Source organism: Micromys minutus (assembly GCF_963924665.1).
Source record: "Micromys minutus genome assembly, chromosome: 5".
NCBI lineage: Eukaryota > Metazoa > Chordata > Mammalia > Rodentia > Muridae > Micromys > Micromys minutus.
Window position 1 is genome coordinate 5434378 of NC_137974.1, and position 18943 is coordinate 5453320.

At 41.1% G+C, this 18943-nt stretch overlaps 2 pseudogenes across 2 annotated transcripts; both read left to right on the forward strand.

Annotated features, from left to right (window-relative positions):
- The first annotated feature begins 11109 nt into the window (after positions 1 to 11109).
- On the forward strand, positions 11110 to 13840 carry LOC308420877 (kelch repeat and BTB domain-containing protein 7-like; annotated as a pseudogene). Its single transcript has 2 exons — positions 11110 to 11409; positions 12501 to 13840. The product of its transcript is annotated as a kelch repeat and BTB domain-containing protein 7-like (transcript).
- Positions 11434 to 12438, forward strand: LOC308420845 (annotated as a pseudogene). Its single transcript has one exon. The product of its transcript is annotated as an uncharacterized misc_RNA (transcript).
- Positions 13841 to 18943: the final 5103 nt, after the last annotated feature.

Genomic DNA, 18943 nt, shown 5'->3' on the forward strand with positions numbered 1-18943 from the left:
TATCATCCTGAGTAAGGTAACTCAGACCCAAAAGGACATTCATGGTACGAACTAATATGTGAATATTAGCAACAACAACAACAACAAAAAAAAAAGTACAGAACACTTAAGTAAGATACAGTCCACAGAACTAAAAAAGTTGAACAAGCTGAAGGGCCCAAGTAAGGATGCCTCAGTCCCACTTGGTAGGGAGAAAAAAATCAACCACAAGTGGGGAGGGAGGGAGGGACTTGGGAGGGAAATGAGACAGTGAGGGGTGTGGGGGAAACATGATCTTGTATTGGGTGGGGAAAAAGGATTGAAGCCCTGAGGGCCAGCTCTGGAGGTAGGAAGTTGGGAGGACTGTCCAGAACAGGACTCAAAGTGGGGGACCCTACAGTGGGGAGAGGGATCATGTAGAACCTACCTCCAACAGAAAGACAGGGCATCAAGCAAGGGATGGGGATGCCATCCCACAGTCAAATCTGACTCGTAGTTGTTCCTGTCTGAAAGAACTTCAGGGATTGAAAAGGAGAAGAGACTGAGGAAAAGAAGGTCCAGGGACAGGCCCAAAAGGGGATCCAGCTCAAAGGGAGGCCTCAAGGCCCGACACCGTTACTGAGCCTATAAATTGCTCATAAAAAGGGAACTATTAGGACTGCCCTCTAAAAGACCCAACAAGCAGCTCCAAGAGTCAGACAGAAGTTGCTGACCCCTGTGGTTGAATTGCTGAAAGAAGCTGAGGAGGAGGGTGAGCCTGTAGGAGGACCAGCAGTCTCAACTAACATGGACCCCAAGTTCTCCCAGACACTGGATCACCACCCAGGCAGCATACCCCAGCTGATATGAAGCCCTCAACATGTAGAGCAGAGGACTATTGGGTTGCTATCTCAGTCAGTGAAGATGCACCTAAGCCTCAAGAGACTGCAGGCCCCAGGGAGTTTAGAGGTCTGACAGGGTGGGTGGGATGGAGACATCCTCATGGAGACAGGGGTGGTGGGGAGGAGGTATGGGATGTGGAACAGTAGGAAGGTGGACCAGGAGAGGAATAAAATCTAGAGTGTAAAAAATAAAAAAAGAAAGAAAATAAAGGAAATACAGCAATAAACAACAACAACAACAATAATGAATCAGATTGAGCAAGTTCTGGAGAGCAACCTAGTAAGCTGTGCTCCTTCATGGTCTCTGCACCAGCTTCTGCCTCCAAGTTCCTGTCCTGCTTGAGTTCCTGTTCTGATCCCCTTTAATAGTGAACAGTTGAACAGTGTTGCTCTTTGGTATGGTATTTTGTCTCAGCATAGAAATGACTAAAACCAACATCGTAATTGCTGAGTGCTTCACAGTCCGCTGGCTGCCCTCTCCAACAGTGGGGAACTAGGATTTCACTATGTAGACGACATGAAAATATTCAGGCCATACTGAGTAACTGGTTTGTTTATTTCAGGAATATATGGCTGCTTTGAACTACCTGCCTCTTGCTTGGGTAAGAAATAGACCAAGGCCTAAGAACACTGGAGCTCTAGGAAGGACAAGTTTATCTGGGAAGATTCTCTGAGGAATAGGAGTCTTCGAAAGCTGTGTCTTGGTGTGTGTAAGGCTCAGTACACATGCCTAGGGTCATGAGTGTGTCCAGGAAAGACCTGAGAGTAATGAGATTAGCCACAAGGAGATGGGACTCAGAGTCTGTTTTGACAAACCAAATAAAAATGTTATTGTTGAGCTTTTGAAGAAAAAGCTTAAATCAATGAAACAAAGCAAAGGAAACCGGTCTATAGCAGGAAGACTGAGGCATGGGAATGCCTTGAGAATATTTACAGTAAAACTGAAAGTAGATACGATTAGGTTAGGGAATGGTAGTACATGCTATTAATACCAGTGAGCACATTGTTTGTAAAACAAGTTTTTTTGTGTCCTAGGCTGGTCTTGAACTCACCATATGGCTGAGGATGACCTTGAACTCTGATCCTTCTGCCTCTGCCTTCCAAGTACTAGGATTGCAGTCTGTACTGTTAAACCTGATTGATGTAGTACTGGGAATCAAACCCAGGGCCTCATGTGTGAGAAACAGGCACTTGACCAATTGAGTTATATCCCTTTAACATTTACTTATGTATTTGTGGGTATCTGTGCCAGTGACCTTCCTGGCATCACAGAGTTTCCCAGGAAAGTCAGCGATGGGAGCACTGGTGGTTGTGGTGGCAAAAGTTGCTAGGGCAAATGTAGTTTACTTTTGGTAATATTTACCTTTCTTGAACTCTCTGCTATCCTAAGGCCAAAGGCTGTTGGTTTCTGGTAATTAACTCCTGCTGTGTAGTATAGAATTAATTGTTACTTTTACTCTTGCCTGGGAGAATGGATGGGTGGATGGATGAATGGATGGGGCAGAGTCCCAGAAGCCACCATTTTATTCCTTCTCTCTGGCCTTTTTATATCTTCATAGACAAAAGTTCTTTAGAAAATTACCCCATAGATAAAATATTACACAAAAGGGAAGTTACAGAAGGACGTTGATTTTTAAGTTCAAAGCAGTGTTTCATTCTGTAAGTTTATTATAAGTTCAAAGCAGATCCACCACCAGGAACAGCAGTGAGCCAGTGGTGAGCCAGGGACACAGGACTGTTGAGGAGACATTCCGACTAGCCGATGGGGTGCAGAGAAATCTCTCCTGAGCACGCAAAAAAACTGTGGTCCCCCGGTTCCCCCTCCCTGCCCCAGCTTGCTTCAGGGAACCAGTAACCTGGCATCGGACTATTCCCAGCCGGACTACACGGAGTGCAGAACTCGCACTCAGACCATCCGCCACCAGGAACAGCAGTGAGCCAGCAATGAGCCAGGGACACAAGACTGACAACAAGATGGCAAGAGGAAAGGAAAAGAGCATACCCTAGGGAAACCAAGACAACCTGGCAACACCCGGGCTCCCATCACAGCAAACAGCGGAATGAAAAACACTCCAGAAAAAGAAGACACAGACCTAAAATCATACCTCAAGTTGATGATAGAGATCCTTAAACAAGAATGGGAGGAAAAGCATAAAGAATTAGAAGCTTTTAAAGAGGAAACAAGAAAAGAACTCAAAGAACGAGAGGAAAACAGAACCAAAGAGATGAAGGAATAGAAGAAGGAATTTAAAATGGAAATTGACACAATAAAGAAAACACTAAAAGAGACAACCCTAGAGGTAGAAAACCTAAAAAAGAAATCAGGAGTCACAGATGCAAGCATTTCCAATAGACTACAAGAGATGGAAGAGAGAATCTCAGGGGCCGAAGACAACATTGAAAACATAGACAAAACAGTCAAAGAAGATGCAAAAACTAAAAGCTTTCTAACCCAAAATGTCCAGGAGATCCAGGACACAATAAGAAGACCAAACCTAAGGAAAATAGGAATAGAAGAGGGCAAAGAATATCAACTAAGAGGCACAGTAAATATCTTCAACAAAATCATAGAAGAAAACTTCCCTGTCCTTAAGAATGAGATGACCATGAGCATAAAAGAAGCCTACCGAACTCCAAATAGATTAAATCAGAAAAGAAATTCCTCCTAACACATAATAGTCAAAACGCCAAGTGCCCAAAGTAAAGAAAAAATATTAAAAGCACTAAGGGAAAAAGGTCATGTAACATATAAAGGCAGACCAATCAGAATCACATCCGATTTCTCAACAGAGACTATGAAAGCTAGAAGAGCCTGGACAGACATCATGCAGACCCTAAGATAGCACAGGTGCCAGCCAAAGTGCCAGCAAAACTCTCAATCACCATAGATGGAGAGACTAAAATATTCCAAGACAAAACTAAATTTACACAATATCTGACAACAAACCCAGCACTACAACGAATTATAGGGGTAAACCCCAATACAACGAGGGGAACTACATCCTAATAAAAACAAGAAAACTCCTAAGCAAGAAAACCAAAAGAAGAAATACATACAGACAGAATTCAACCTCCAAAAGCAAAAATAGCAGGAAACAGCAACCACGATTCCTTGATATCTGTTAACATAAATGGACCCAATTCCCCAATAAAAAGACATAGGCTATCAGACTGGATACATAAACAAAACCCAGCAATTTGCTGTATACAGGAAACTCATCTCAGAGACAAAGACAGACACTATCTCAGAGTAAAGGGGTGGGAAAAAACCTTCCAAACAAATGGCCCCAAGAAGCAAGCTGGAGTGGCCATTCTAATATCAAATAAAGTAGATTTTCAACCAAAAGTTATCAAAAAAGATAAAAAAGGACACTTTTTACTCATTAGAGGGGAAATTTGTCAGGAGGAACATTTAATCCTTAACATATATGCTCCAAATACAAAAGCACTGATATTCATAAAAGAAACCCTACTAAAGCTCAAAAAATACGTTGTACCCCACACAATAATAGTGGAAGACCTCAATACCCCACTCTCACCAGTGGACAGATCAGGGAAACAAAAACTGAACAAGGACACTGTAAAACTAGCAGAGGTTATGAACCAACTGTAATTAATAGATATCTACAGAACATATCATCCTAAGAAAAAAGAATACACCTTCTCAGCACCCCATGGCACCTTCTCAAAAATTGACCACATAATGGGTCACAAAACGAGCCTCAATAGATATAAGAAGATTGAAATACTTCCATGCATCCTCTCAGATCATCATGGTCTAATGCTGGTCTTTAACAACAACAAAGACAACAAAAACCCACATACACATGGAAACTAAACAACGCTCTATTAAACGATAGCAGGGTCAAAGAAGAAATAAAAAAAGAAATTAAGGATTTTCTAGAATTCAGTGAAAACAAAAACACAACATACCCAAACCTATGGGATGCAATGAAAGCAGTACTGAGAGAAAAACTCATAGCTCTGAGTGCTTCCAAAAAGAAACTGGAGAGAGCATACATCAGCAACTTGACAGCACAGCTGAAAGCTCTAGAACAAAAGGAAGCAGATACACCCAAGAGGAGTAGACGGCAAGAAATAATCATACTTAGGGCAGAAATAGACCAAATAGAAACAAAAAGAACCATTGAAAGAATCAACAAAACCAAGAGCTGGTTCTTTGAGAAAATCAACAAGATTGATAAACCCTTAGCCAGAGTAACTAGAGGGCAAGGAGAGAGTATCCAAATTAACAAAATCAGAAAGGAAAGTGGAGAAGTAACAACTGAGTGCTCGCTTCGGCATCACATATACTAAAATTGGAACGATACAGAGAAGATTAGCATGGCCCCTGTGCAAGGATGACACGCAAATTCGTGAAGCGTTCCATATTTTTTGGGAGAAGCTGATGTTGAGTTTGCTACTCATGAAGAAGCAGTGGCAGCTATGTCCAAGGACAGGGCCAACATGCAGCACAGATACATAGAACTCTTCCTGAATTCAACAACAGGGGCTAGCAATGGAGCTTAGAGCAGCCAGGTGATGCAGGGCATGGGTGAGTCAGCTGCCCAGGTGACCTACAGTGGCCTGGAGAGCCGGTCAGTGAGTGGCTGTTATGGGGCCGGCTACAGCAGTCAGAACAGCATGGGTGGATATGATTAGTATTGTAGGAACATTTGAGTTATTTCAATCAGAAAATTTCACAGGCACCAATAAGCAGTCAAGAGCAGTTTATAAGTCTAGAGGAAGCTGGGGTTCCCACTTTGCACCATGAGTTTGTGAAATCTGGATTAAAAAAATTACCTCTTCAGTGTTTCTCATGCAAACTTTTCTTCTAGCATGTAATATTGAGTAAACTAAAACTATTTTCTTCTGCTTTTCTCAATTAACATTCTCGTCAGTATACTTAAGAGTGATGTCATCTGAGTTAGGTAGTTTAAGTATGTTGAGTGGATCTTTAAGCACAGCACAGGGAACACACTGGGGACATGTACTTTTCTGGAGAACTCAAGGTGCTAGATCCCTGATGCAAAAGAGAAGCATTTCTCATCTTCATTCTAGTTTATATTTTCATTTAAAATATTTAGGTTAAGTTTAAGCTTTTTAAAAGTTAGTTTTGAGAATTGAGACACAATACTAATACTGTAGGAATTGGTGAGGCCTTGACTTAAAGCTTTCTTTGTACTGTGATTTCCTTTGGGTGTATTTTGCTAAGTTTAACTTGTTAAATTTTTTTGTTAAATAAATTTTTTTTTCTTAAAATAAAGACTTTTTTTACAATGAAAAAAAAAAAACAACTGAAACTGAGGAAATTCAAGAAATCATCAGATCATACTACAAAAGCCTATACTCAACAAAGCTGGAAAATCTGGAGGAAATGGATGAATTCCTAGACAGATACAAGATACTAAAGTTAAATCAGGACCAGGTAAACCATCTAAATAATCCCATAACACCTAAAGAAATAGAGGCAGTCATCAAAAGCCTCCCAACCAAAAATAAACCCAGGTGCATATGGGTTTAGTGCAGAATATTATCAAACATTTATTGATGACATAATACCAATACTCTCCAAACTATTCCACAAGATAGAATTAGATGGAACACTACCTACCTCATGTTTTGAGACTAAAATAACCCTCATTCCTAAACCTCACAAAGACCCTACAAGGAAAGAGAACCTCAGACCAATCTCACTTATGAATATTGATGCAAAAATGCTCAACAAAATCCTTGCAAACCGAATCCAAGAACACATCAAAATGATCATTCACCATGATCAAGTAGGCTTCATTTCTGGCATGCAGAGATGGTTTAACATACGGAAATCCATCAATGTAATCCACCATATAAACAAACTCAAAGGAAAAAAACATGGTCATCTTACTAGATGCTGAGAAAGCTTTTGACAAAATTCAACACCCCTTCATGTTAAAAGTCTTGGAAAGAACAGGAATCCAAGGCCCATACCTAAACATAATAAAAGCAATATACAGCAAACCAACAGCCAACATCAAACTTAACGGTTAGAAACTTGAAGCAATCCCACTAAAATCAGGGACTCGACAAGACTGACCACTCTCCCCCTACCTATTCAACATAGTTCTGGAAGTCCTGGCCAGAGCAATTAGACAGCAAAAGGAAATCAAAGGGATAGAAATTGGAAAGGAAGAAGTAAAAACATCACTATTTGCAGATGACATGATAGTGTACTTAAGTGACCCCACAAATTCCACCAGAGAACTCCTACAGCTGATAAACAAGTTCAGCAAAGTGACCGGATATAAAATTAACTCAAACAAATCAGTAGCCTTCCTATATTCAAAGGACAAACACGTGAAGAAAGAAATTAGGGAAAAGATACCCTTCACAATAGTCACAAAAACTATGAAATACCTTGATGTGACTCTAACTAAGCAAGTGAAGGATCTGTATGACAAGAACTTCAAACCTCTAAAGAAGGAAATCGAGAAAGACCTCAGAAAATGGAAAGATCTCCCATGCTCATGGATTGGAAGGATCAACATTTAAAACATGGCCATCTTACCAAAAGCAATCTACAGATTCAATGCAATCCCCATCAAAATTCCAACCCAGTTCTTCACTGAGTTGGAAAGAGCAATGTGCAATTTCATTTGGAAAAACAAAAGACCTAGAATAGTGAAATCCATCCTCAACAACAAGAAAACATCTGCGGGAATGACTATTCCTGACCTCAAGCTATATTACAAGGCAATTGTTCTGAAAACTGCATGGTACTGGTACAGAAATAGGCACGTGGATCAATGGAATAGAATAGAAGATCCAGAAATGAGCCCTCACGTATATGGTCACCTCATTTTTGACAAAGGAACTGTAAACATTCAATGGAAAAAGGACAGCCTATTCAACAAACGGTGTTGGTCCAACTGGCACTCAGCATGCAGAAGAATGAAAATAGACCCTTTCTTATCTCCTTATACAAAGCTCAAGTGTAAGTGGATCAAAGATCTCCACATTAAACCAGGTACACTGAAACTATTAGATGAGAAAGTAGGGAGAACCTTAGAAATCATAGGCACAGGAGAAAATTTCCTAAACAGAACACCAATAGCTCGAGCTCTAAAGTCAAAGATTGACAAATGGGACTTAATGAGATTGCAAAGTTTCTGTAAGGCTAAAGACACTATCATGAAAACAAAATGGCAGCCAACAGAGTGGGAAAAGATATTTACCAACTCTACATCAGATAGAGGCCTAATATCCAAGGTATACAAAGAAGTCAAAAAGCTAGATACCAGAGAATCAAACAACCCTACTAAAAATGGGGTACAGACTTAAACAAAAAGTTCTCAATTGAGGAATATCGAATGGCTGAGAAATGTTTAAGGAAGTGCTCAACATCCTTAGCCATCAGGGAAATGCAAATCGAAACAACCCTGAGATTCCACCTCACACCAGTCAGATTGGTCAAGATCCAAAACTCAGATGACAGCAGATGCTGGCGAGGATGTGGAGAAAGAGGAACACTTCTCCACTGTTGGTGGGGTTGTAAAGTGATACAACCACTCTGGAAATCAGTCTGGCGGTTCCTCAGAAAAATGGACTACCTGAAGACCCAGTTATTCCACTTCTGGGCATTTACCCCAGAGATGCTCCAACATACAACAAAGATACATGCACCACAATGTTCATTGCAGCTCTATTTGTAATAGCCAGAAGCTGGAAAGAACCCAGATGTCCTTCAGTAGATGAATGGATACAAAAATTGTGGTACATTTACACAATGGAGTACTAATCAGCTATCAGAAACAATGGCTTAACGAAATTCTTAAGAAAATGGATGCATCTAGAAAATATCATCCTGAGTGAGATAACCCAGTCACAAAAGAACAGACATAATATGCAGTCACTGATAATGGGATACTAACCCTGAAAGCTCTGAACAGCCAAGAAACAACTCACAGACTATGTGACGTTCAAGAAAAAAAAAGAATATATTTTAATTAAAATAAAACTGTATCACATCTCCCTTTTCTTCCTACAGCCCCTCTCAGTTTCTCTCCTATCCCTTCAAATTAATAACCTCTTTTCCTATATTATGGTTTCATATATACATATGTGTATGTATATGTACCCACAAATACTTAATTACAACCTTAAAAATGTATTCATATACTTTTATGCAAAAATGCTTAAAAATTTGTATATTTATCTTTGTTTTCAAAAATAAAGTTAAAAAAATAAGTTCAAAGCAACAGTTTCATGTGGCCTACCTTTATCATAGCGCACCTGTCGCTTCATCCTTGGTCCTGACCTAGAATGAATGTTTTCCTTGGTCACAAATTTGTCCCAAGCCTATTTCTCCTTTTAATGTAATTATGAAAGCTCATTGTATTTCTTTTTATAGCCTTTATTTACTAGTCTATGAGCAGTGGGGTTATTCTATTCTTGCTTCTAAATCTTTCTGGCAAAACAAGTATCACTATCTCTCAAAACTTTCTTCCTAAAATTATTTTAATCAAATCAGGAATTCTAAAACATCATTGATTCATCTAAACAGTATTAATTCATAAAATTTCATCTTTATGTTGATCTGTAGAAAATTTGCTCAATAGGGTGATCTAATGCCTAGGAATCTTCAGACTCTATAAGAATGTCAGGAAAGGCATATTAGCTACAAGAAGCAATCCTGAGATGAAGTCTCTTAGGACCTTGCCTCTTGAAGATATCTTAGGCCATACAAAAACTTAGGCCACCTCCAGGAAAGTCTCCTGCTACCATTAGCCTCTTTTAGATGGCTCCTGACAGTTTGCCTTTTATCAAGTAGCAGTAAAAGTAAAGTACTTGATGCTGAAAATGTCACCAGGTTGTTCTTAGAGGTTTAAGTTCGGGGATTGCACAATTTCACAGTCAGCCTCGGTGATTTAAGCTCGGGGATTGCACACTTTCACAGTAAGACTCTGTCTCAGATATAACACTTGAATTTAAGCTCTTCCTTGTAGCTTAGGCTGTCTTGGAACGTTCTACAGACAGACTGTAGGCTGTTTTCTAATGTGAGGCTTTTGCATTCCGGAAACTGAGCTTGAATGCAAGGGCCATTAATAAAAAGTGAAGCACCAGAAAACTGAAATGGTGAGCCTATAGGTAAACAAAAATACTGAAGTCTACAGAGTTGCCTTTAGGTTTGGCAGTTTCTATTTTAAAATATTTGGTTTTGTGCACAGGCACCTTGCTCAGCACGTGTTTGGAGGCCAGAGGACAACTTTTGGGAGCTTCAGGTTCCCAAAACCTGCAGATTTTTTTCAACACAAAGAGTGAACTCCGTTATAAACATTATTAATATTGATGTATCTGTAACCATTTATCTAACAAGATAAGATTTATCAACAAATCTTACACTAAAGCAGGTGGCATCAAGATGGGTATTAATAGGTGAAACTGTGGGACATAGCTGTTGGGAGTTTCCTGCACTTTCTGTTAAGTTTTCCTACGAGCCTAAAACTATGCTAAAATAAAACCTTTTCGAATGTACCAACCAAGCCAGAAAATTTTCTCAAGATACTTTAAAATGTTTTTCTGTAGACTCCTATTAAATCAGTGTTCATTTTCAAGAAAATACTGGAAAAAAACTAAAACTCTCTTGCCTTTTATATTCCAGGAATGGCACTCCTATTTATCATTTTGTTTTGTTTTGTAAAACAAAACTATTAAGCGTTGTATATACAAGGCAATGTAGCTCTTTTAATCATCAATCTTGCCAAATAATATTATTGCTGAAAAAACAAACACATATCAGAACAGAAGGATTAATGAAGATTTCAAACCATAAATTCTAAACCCAATGATAAATCCCAAGAGAACTGGCGGTTCCTAGTACAGCCTGAAAACAATGAACAGCCAAAAAGGATCACAACTATGGTTGAACTACAACTCCCAAAATGCAAAGCAGCCGCTGTCTTTCAGTTTCCGCCCTGGAACCAAAAAACTCCCATCATGCCTCGAGGCGCGAAAAGCAACTTGTACTATCCCCTGCTGGGTCTACTCCCTTCGTATGGGTGGTAACTTTACCGAGGTGCGTGTGATAAGCTGGCCCTGGGCTACGAGATAAAGGGAGGCGGCACCGCGGCGAAGGCCCAGCTGAGTAATCGCGGCCGCGAGCGGAGTCTGTTCTGGGACGCCGCTGTGTCGGCGTCGGCGAGGGAGGCGTGGGGAGGAGCCAGGCGCCTGCAGCCGTTCTCGCCCTCGGCGCCCCGCCGCCATCGCCACCATGCAGTCCCGGGAAGACGCCCCGCGCTCTCGCCGCCTCGCCAGTCCCCGCGGCGGGAGGCGGCCCAAGAGGATCTCCAAGCCCTCGGTGTCGGCCTTCTTCACGGGCCCGGAGGAACTAAAGGACGCGGCCCACTCGGCAGCCCTCCTGGCACAGCTCAAGTCTTTCTACGACGCGCGGCTGCTGTGCGATGTGACCATCGAGGTGGTGACGCCCGGCAGTGGGCCCGGCACGGGGCGCCTGTTCTCGTGCAACCGCAACGTGCTGGCGGCCGCTTGCCCCTACCTACTTCAAGAGCATGTTCACGACTTGCATACTGGGTGCTCTGAGGGACGTTCAGGCAAGGTCCGAAGCCGCGGCACGGATGCAGTTAGCTATGAAGATGTGCATGTGAACTTCACTCAGGAAGAATGGGTTTTGCTGGATTCTTCACAGAAGAGTCTCTACAAAGATGTGATGCTGGAGACCTACAGGAACCTCAGCGCCATAGGCTACAATTGGGAAGACCAGAATGCTGAAGAACACTGTCAAAGTTCTAGAAGATGCGGAAGGCATGAAAGAAGTCATGTTGGAGAGGAACCCTATCGATGTACTAAAGATGGTAAAGCCTTTGAAGGTTACAGTCATCCTCAACAACTTGAAAGAATTCATACTGGAGAAAACCCTATGAAGTTATTCAATATGGTGAAGACTTTGCATATCACAGTAGTCTTCAAATATATAAAAGAATACATATTGGAGATAAACCTTTTGAATGTAATCAGTGTGGTAAAGCATTTACATATCATAGTCAACTTCGAAGACATAAAAGAACACATACTGGGGAGCAACCCTACAAATGTAATCAATGTGGCAAAGCCTTTTCACAAAACGGTCATCTCATAATACATAAAAGAACACATACTGGCGAGAAACCTTATGAATGTAATCAGTGTGGTAAAGCATTTACAGATCAAAGTCAACTTCGAATACATGAAAGAGCACATACTGGAGAGAAACCCTACAAATGTAATCAATGTGATAAAGCCTTTTTACAAAACATTAATCTCAGAATACATAAACGAGCACATACTGGAGAGAAACCATACAAATGTAATCAATGTGATAAAGCCTTTGCACAAAATGGTCATCTCATAATACATAAAAGAACACATACTGGAGAGAAACCCTATGAATGTAATCAGTGTGGTAAAGCCTTTGCAGATCAAAGTCAACTTCGAATACATAGAAGAATACATACTGGAGAGAAACCCTACAAATGTAATCAGTGTGATAAAGCCTTGACACAACACAGTAATCTCCGAATACATATAAGGACACATACTGGAGAGAAACCCTATGAGTATAATCAATGCAATAAAGCCTTTTTACAAAAAAAAAAAAAAAAAAAGAGCATGTTCACGGGGGGCATGTACGAGAGCCAGCAGGCCAGCGTGACGATCCACGACGTGGACGCCGAGTCCTTCGAGGTCTTGGTGGACTACTGCTACACTGGTCGCGTGTCGCTCAGTGAGGCCAACGTGCAGCGCCTGTACGCGGCCTCAGATATGCTCCAGCTGGAGTATGTGCGTGAAGCCTGTGCTTCCTTCCTGGCTCGCCGACTTGACCTGACCAACTGCACTGCCATCCTCAAGTTTGCCGACGCCTTTGACCACCACAAGCTGCGATCTCAGGCCCAGTCCTTCATAGCTCACAACTTCAAGCAGCTCAGCAGGATGGGTTCCATTCGGGAGGAGACGCTGGCAGATCTGACCCTGGCCCAGCTGCTGGCCGTCCTGCGTCTGGACAGCCTGGATGTAGAGAGTGAGAAGACTGTGTGTCATGTGGCGGTGCAGTGGCTGGAGGCTGCTCCCAAAGAGCGGGGCCCCAGCGCTGGGGAAGTCTTTAAGTGTATTCGTTGGGCACACTTCCCTGCAGAAGATCAGGACTACCTGGGAGGGCTACTGACCAAGCCTATTGTGAAGAAGTACTGCCTGGAAGTTATTGAAGGGGCCCTCCTGCAGCTGCGATTTGGTGATAGGTTGTACAAGCCAGTGGTGTCCAAGCCAAATAGCAGCCACAGCAGCCGCAGCAGTAGTAAGGATAACAGTGACACCAGCAATACTGTTGTCCCTGAAGAAGTCCCACCCCATAGTGTTAAAAGAATGATGGTTTTCTTTGGACACTTCAAACATCCCTTTCTCTGCTGTGACCCATACGACGGGGGAAATTTGCAAAATGTCCATGCCTGTGACTTACCTTGTAAGTCACGCTAGAACTCTCACCACCTTAGCTGCCTCTATTTTTCCAGACCATGACATCTGTCTCAGTGTTGAGCCCAGGAATGGCGAATGGGTATATAAGTCAGCCCAAAATAATCTTCATCAACTGACTGACCATTTGCTATGTCCGGAGGGTGTGGATGTGACAGATCTGAATGGCTACATTTACATTTTGGGTGGACAAAACCCTGTTACTGGAGCTATATTAATGTACATGGAATGCTAGTGTCTAGAAGAACAAGTGGCCATTAGTGGCTCAATTACCACATTCCTTTACATCCTTTGACTTAGTGGTGATTCTGTGTTTCTGCAGTACACATTCGATATGTAATGACCCAAGCCATAATGAGTGGCGTAAATTAAAGCTTAGTGACTTTTTAAAAGCCTGTGTCTTCAGTGATGTGATCTCTTTTATCAGTGCCACCCCAGTCATAAAGATGTACAATCCACTTAACGCAGACTGGAAATAATAATTTCTTTCATCATAGGGGCCAGTGGTTATATTATTACACGTTACTAAAAACTGCTACTTATCACCTCATGTAACCTTGTACAGTGGAAAAAGAACAGGGTGACAACGGAGAAAACCAGTAATTTAATATAGATACCACATTAGGCATCTTGAAGCTTGATCTTTGTGTGTGTGCTCGTGTGTGTGTGTGTGTGTGTGTGTGTGTGTGTGCGTGCGCGCGCGCATGTGTGAGTGTGTCAGCCCATGAGTTTCTGCTTTGAATCTGGTCAGTTCCCCAGCTGAAAAAGAACAGATAATTAGTGTATGTAGTTTCACTTGGGACTTAGGCAGGTTACATGAGCTGGACTCTGATTCAGAATGTTCAAGTTCTTTTTATGGTGAAGATTTTGGTGTAGATAGTATATCAGTGAAATTCACAAGACCAACATGTTTGTTAGAGTTCTGTAGAAAATGCTTGAGAGAAACACCTTTATTTATTCATAAGGTTATAAGGAAGATAATTGAAAGTTTGGTTTACAAGAATTAATACTTGAAATATAAAATTCAATCTGAAAAATGTTAGCACTCTAGTTATTTAATAATGTACTGAGCCCCAAATCCAGAAGTTTGCTATGTTTATATTTCATTATATTAATTTATTATTTTTAAATATTTAGTGCCACAAATGCTGCAAGTTTTGAATTTAAATTTTTTTATTGTAGAAAAGTGTTTGTGTAGTAGTTATTAGATTGTGTTTTGGAAGAGAATATTTTTCAGAAAAATGTAATAGGTTTTCACAATGTTAAACTATATATATGAATACATGTATAAACTATAGTGAATATATATGCATATCTGAAACTCAATTTTGTAGACTAGGTTAACCCCAACTCACAAGAGATCTGTCTGCATCTGCTGCCCAAGTGCTGGGGCTAAAGGCATGTGCCACCACTCACTCTTGCCTTACACTGAATTTTTTAATGTACTGTTTTCTATGTTAAAGGTAGTTTGCTGAGTTTTCGGTTTCTCTACTGATGAACACACACACACACACACACACACACACACACACACACACTACATACCAAAGACCAGCTTCTGTGTAAAGAGGGTTTCTGAGAAAAGGGATGTTTGAGAGCAGCAAAACAAAGGACATATCTTGGGTTGCAAGTTTACAGTCTCTGTTCTGTTCCAGATAGCTTTCAGATTGCTCTCTGATGTGGTCTGACACCCTCCCCAACCCAGAATAACTGTAGCCATTTTGTTCCATGCTTGCTAGTTTTTCATATTGTTACTGTAACATACCTGTCAGTTACTCACAGAGAAGTGGCTTGGCTCAGAGAAAGGAAATGCTGGCCACATACCTTGTTTTGTTCTGTATGTTCTGAATGTTCTGTATGAGGTTTGATAATCTTAAGAAATTTCACAAAACTTTACTTAAGACCCATCAAATCAGAGTTCAATATGAACTGTTATGTCTAAAATGACTTGAATCAGAACTGACCACCAGGCAGCACTTCCTACATCTGTGTATGAGCTTGTGTTATAAGCTGTCAGAAATAGATATCCATTGTCAGGGTTCAGATAATTCTGAACTATGTCTCTGGTCTGACCAGTATTAGGGTGTGTGTTCAATAAATTATCCTTGCTTAACTGAGTGAGATCAGTGTTCATATGATTTGTGTGGTGATTCCTGAACCCCAACACTCTATGTTCTTCTTTCCTTGGAAATCTCCAAACGGCTCTCTGCTTGAGACAGCTTTTTTTTTTTTTGCAATTCTTAAAAATTCTCTGGATAGCTCATTTCCTGTAGATCAAAAGCCCCATCTTTTATTTACATATGAATTCAGTCTTTACCTCAGGTTCCCTTTTGATTATCCTATAAATCATCATCCCATGACCCCAGCCCCTTGACTAGTATAAGAGACTGCAAGCAGACAATAAGATAGCCTGCCCTGAAATTACCGTTCCTACCATGCATGGGCCTGGACCGAAACTTCCTCTGTCCCAGGCTGACCTTAGGTCAGAAATCCACCTGCTTTTGTAAGCATAAACAAACTTAGCTGGGTGGGATTTTGTCCTAAAAATCACTATTCCCTAAATCTCCTTCTTTAGTATCTTTCTGACAAGCTGTATCACAGTGCAACTGCCTCTGTTCCTTTAGATCTGTGAAGCTCCTTATACAATTCATATTTCATCCTTATATTTTGCATATTTGAGAAATTATATTTTTGAGCTAATGTTTTCAGGGTTCTTTTCCACAGCCTTAAAGGCTGTTCTGAAGGGCTTAGCATTTATCATTTTGCTGAGACATTAGGCACACTCTCGCCTCCTAGGCTCATGCTGTCTCTGATTATGGAGTTCTTAACCTTGTCACAAAGGACATTCCTCAAAGGAGGAATGGGAAATTATGTACACTATTAAACAAACAAGCCTTGTGCCCACAACAATGATCAACACTTGTGGAGTTCTGTGCCTTGCCGGCCCTGTTCCAGGGGTGGGAACCATGGTACTCTGACACACACACACACACACAGCAAAAGAAAACCTGCTCATAAATAAATTTTGAAATTCAAAATGTGTATTTGCAAAAGTGACCAATTTTCATCTGAAACGATATTCAAATATTGTTTCCAATTACCTATATTTTTTCCTTACTCACTTTATAGCCCGATCACAGTCCCCTCCCTCATTCCTTCATTCCCTTTTCTTTAGAGAGGGGGAGGCCCCCTATGGGTACCAACCCACCCAGGTACATCAAGTCTCAGCAGTACTAAGTACATCCTCTCCCGCTGTGGTCAGACAAAGCAGCCCAGCTAAGGAAAAGGGATCCAAAGGCAGGCAGTAGAGCTGGAGACAGTCTCCACTCTAATTGCTAGGGGACCCAAATGAACAAACTACACATCTGCTACATCTGTGTAGGGGGCCTAGGTGCAGCCCACTTATGCTGTTTGGTTGGTGGACCAATCTCTGTGAACCTCCATTAGCTCAAGTTAGTTTATTCTGTAGGTCTTGTGATGTCCTTAATCCCTCTGGCTCCCTCAATCTTTCCCTATATTCTTCCACAGGACTCCCTGAGTCTGTTTTCCCATGGGGCTCTGCATCCGTTTTCACTAGCTGAATGAAATCTCTCAGAAAACAGTTATGCTAGGCTCCTGTCTGCAAGCATAGCAGAGTATCATTAATGGTGTCAGGGGTCTCAAGTTGGGCCAGTCATTGGTTGGCCATTCCCTTGATCTTTATCCCTGTCTTAACCGGATTATATTTCTGAACAATTAGGGTCTACAAACTGTTGTATAAAAGCATTTCAAGTTTCACTCTTATACTTCTGATTTGAACCCTAGGTTAAACATTAGTAACATCCTGGTTTACAATGAAGGTTTTTGGGGAAGAATTTTGGTTTTGTGACACATTTGTGAATTAGTGAATATATGTTGCTGCATAAATGAGGGACTTTATCTGGTTAGTTACCATTTATCCTATGTTAATACATGCAACTGATTCATTATCATAAAACATACTAAAACGTGGGCTTCCTGACCTTTTAATTCAGTAGTTCCACTTACTGTATAAAACCTTTGTTTGTGTAGTGTGAGACAGCTACCAGCATTCAAATCCGTTTGTGACAAGAAAGCTTCTTTGTCTCCATTTTTCAATTAATGAGGACATCATCCAGCAGATGTTCAATGCAATGTTATTTACAGGATTAATACTAAAATTTAGAATGACCTGAGGACTGGAAAGATGGCTCAGTGATTCAGTTCTTGCAGAGGATCTGGAATCAATTCCAGCACCCATTAATGGTATAACTGCCTCTGTCTCTAGTTCCAGGTGATACAATGTTTTCTCTGACCTCCCCGGACACTGTTCACATATGATGCACACATATACATATAAGTAAAATTTACGTGTAAAATCACCTTAATTATCTTGTATTTGTATGCATGTAGCTAAAAGAGCTCAACTCAAATTGTTAACAGCACTGGCTGATTTTATAGAGAACACAGCTTTGGGTTACAGCATCCAAATGGCATCTGACAACCATCTTTTTTTTTTTTAATCTTTTAGTACAGAATAGAGTTTATTCAGAGCATGGGAGGGGAGTTGAGAGGGTAGCAGAGGCAGAGAAAGCGAAGGAGTAGAGGCCGGCCATGAGCATGTGGAGAGAAGGGGGGAAGGGAATGAGGAGAAGGGTTGGGGCGGGGGAAGCAAGAGGCCAAGAGAGCTAGAGAGAAAGAGAACAGGAGAGAGCAGGGGGCAAGTAGCCCCTTTTATAGTGTCAGGTAACTGTTGCCAGGTAACTGTGGGGTGGGGTTTACAGAATCCCAACATTCCATTTTGATTTAATTAAAAAGAAAAATTAGAGGTGATGGTGGAACAGGAATAGGGTCGTTGTGATCTCTGACTGCTTCATGCTTGTTTTGGGGCAACGGTTTTGGAGAATCTAGAAAACTGGGAGTGGGGATGTTTGTCCAGTCTTAGGGTTGGCCACTTACAACTATCCTTAACTCCAGTCCCAGGCACTTCCTCTGGCCTCCTCCAGTACAGCATGCACACGGTGAGCCATCATTACAAGAAGGCAAAACACCCATGCACACTAAAAATTCTTTTTCTTGTCAAATGAGGATTAGGACTAGGGGTTCAAAGGGTTAAGTAGGAACTAGATGTATTAATTATTTAAGTGAAGAGGACTTTATTTTGGCTTTGTTCAGAGACTACAGTCCATATAGAAGGTGGGGCATGACTTTAACAATAATTTTAAATTAAACACATTAATAATAGTAATAAAAAAACTCTCAATTGGGTACCAAGAACATTTTAAGAACCAACAAGAGAAATACCCACAATAACAAAAGGGTCTATTGGGCATAGTGGTACATTCCTTTTATCACAGTACTCGAGGCAGAGGCAGGTGGATCTCTGTGAGGTCAGCCTGGTTTACATGAGTTCAAGGACAACTAAGGGTATATAGAGAGATAATGTGTCAGAAAAACAGGAGGCAGGGCTGGTGAACTTCTTGCAGAAGACCAGAGTTCAGTTCCCAGCACCCACATGGAGGCTTACAACCAACTGAAACTTGTTTCATGGAACCTGACATCCTTTTTTGATTTTCCTTGGACCC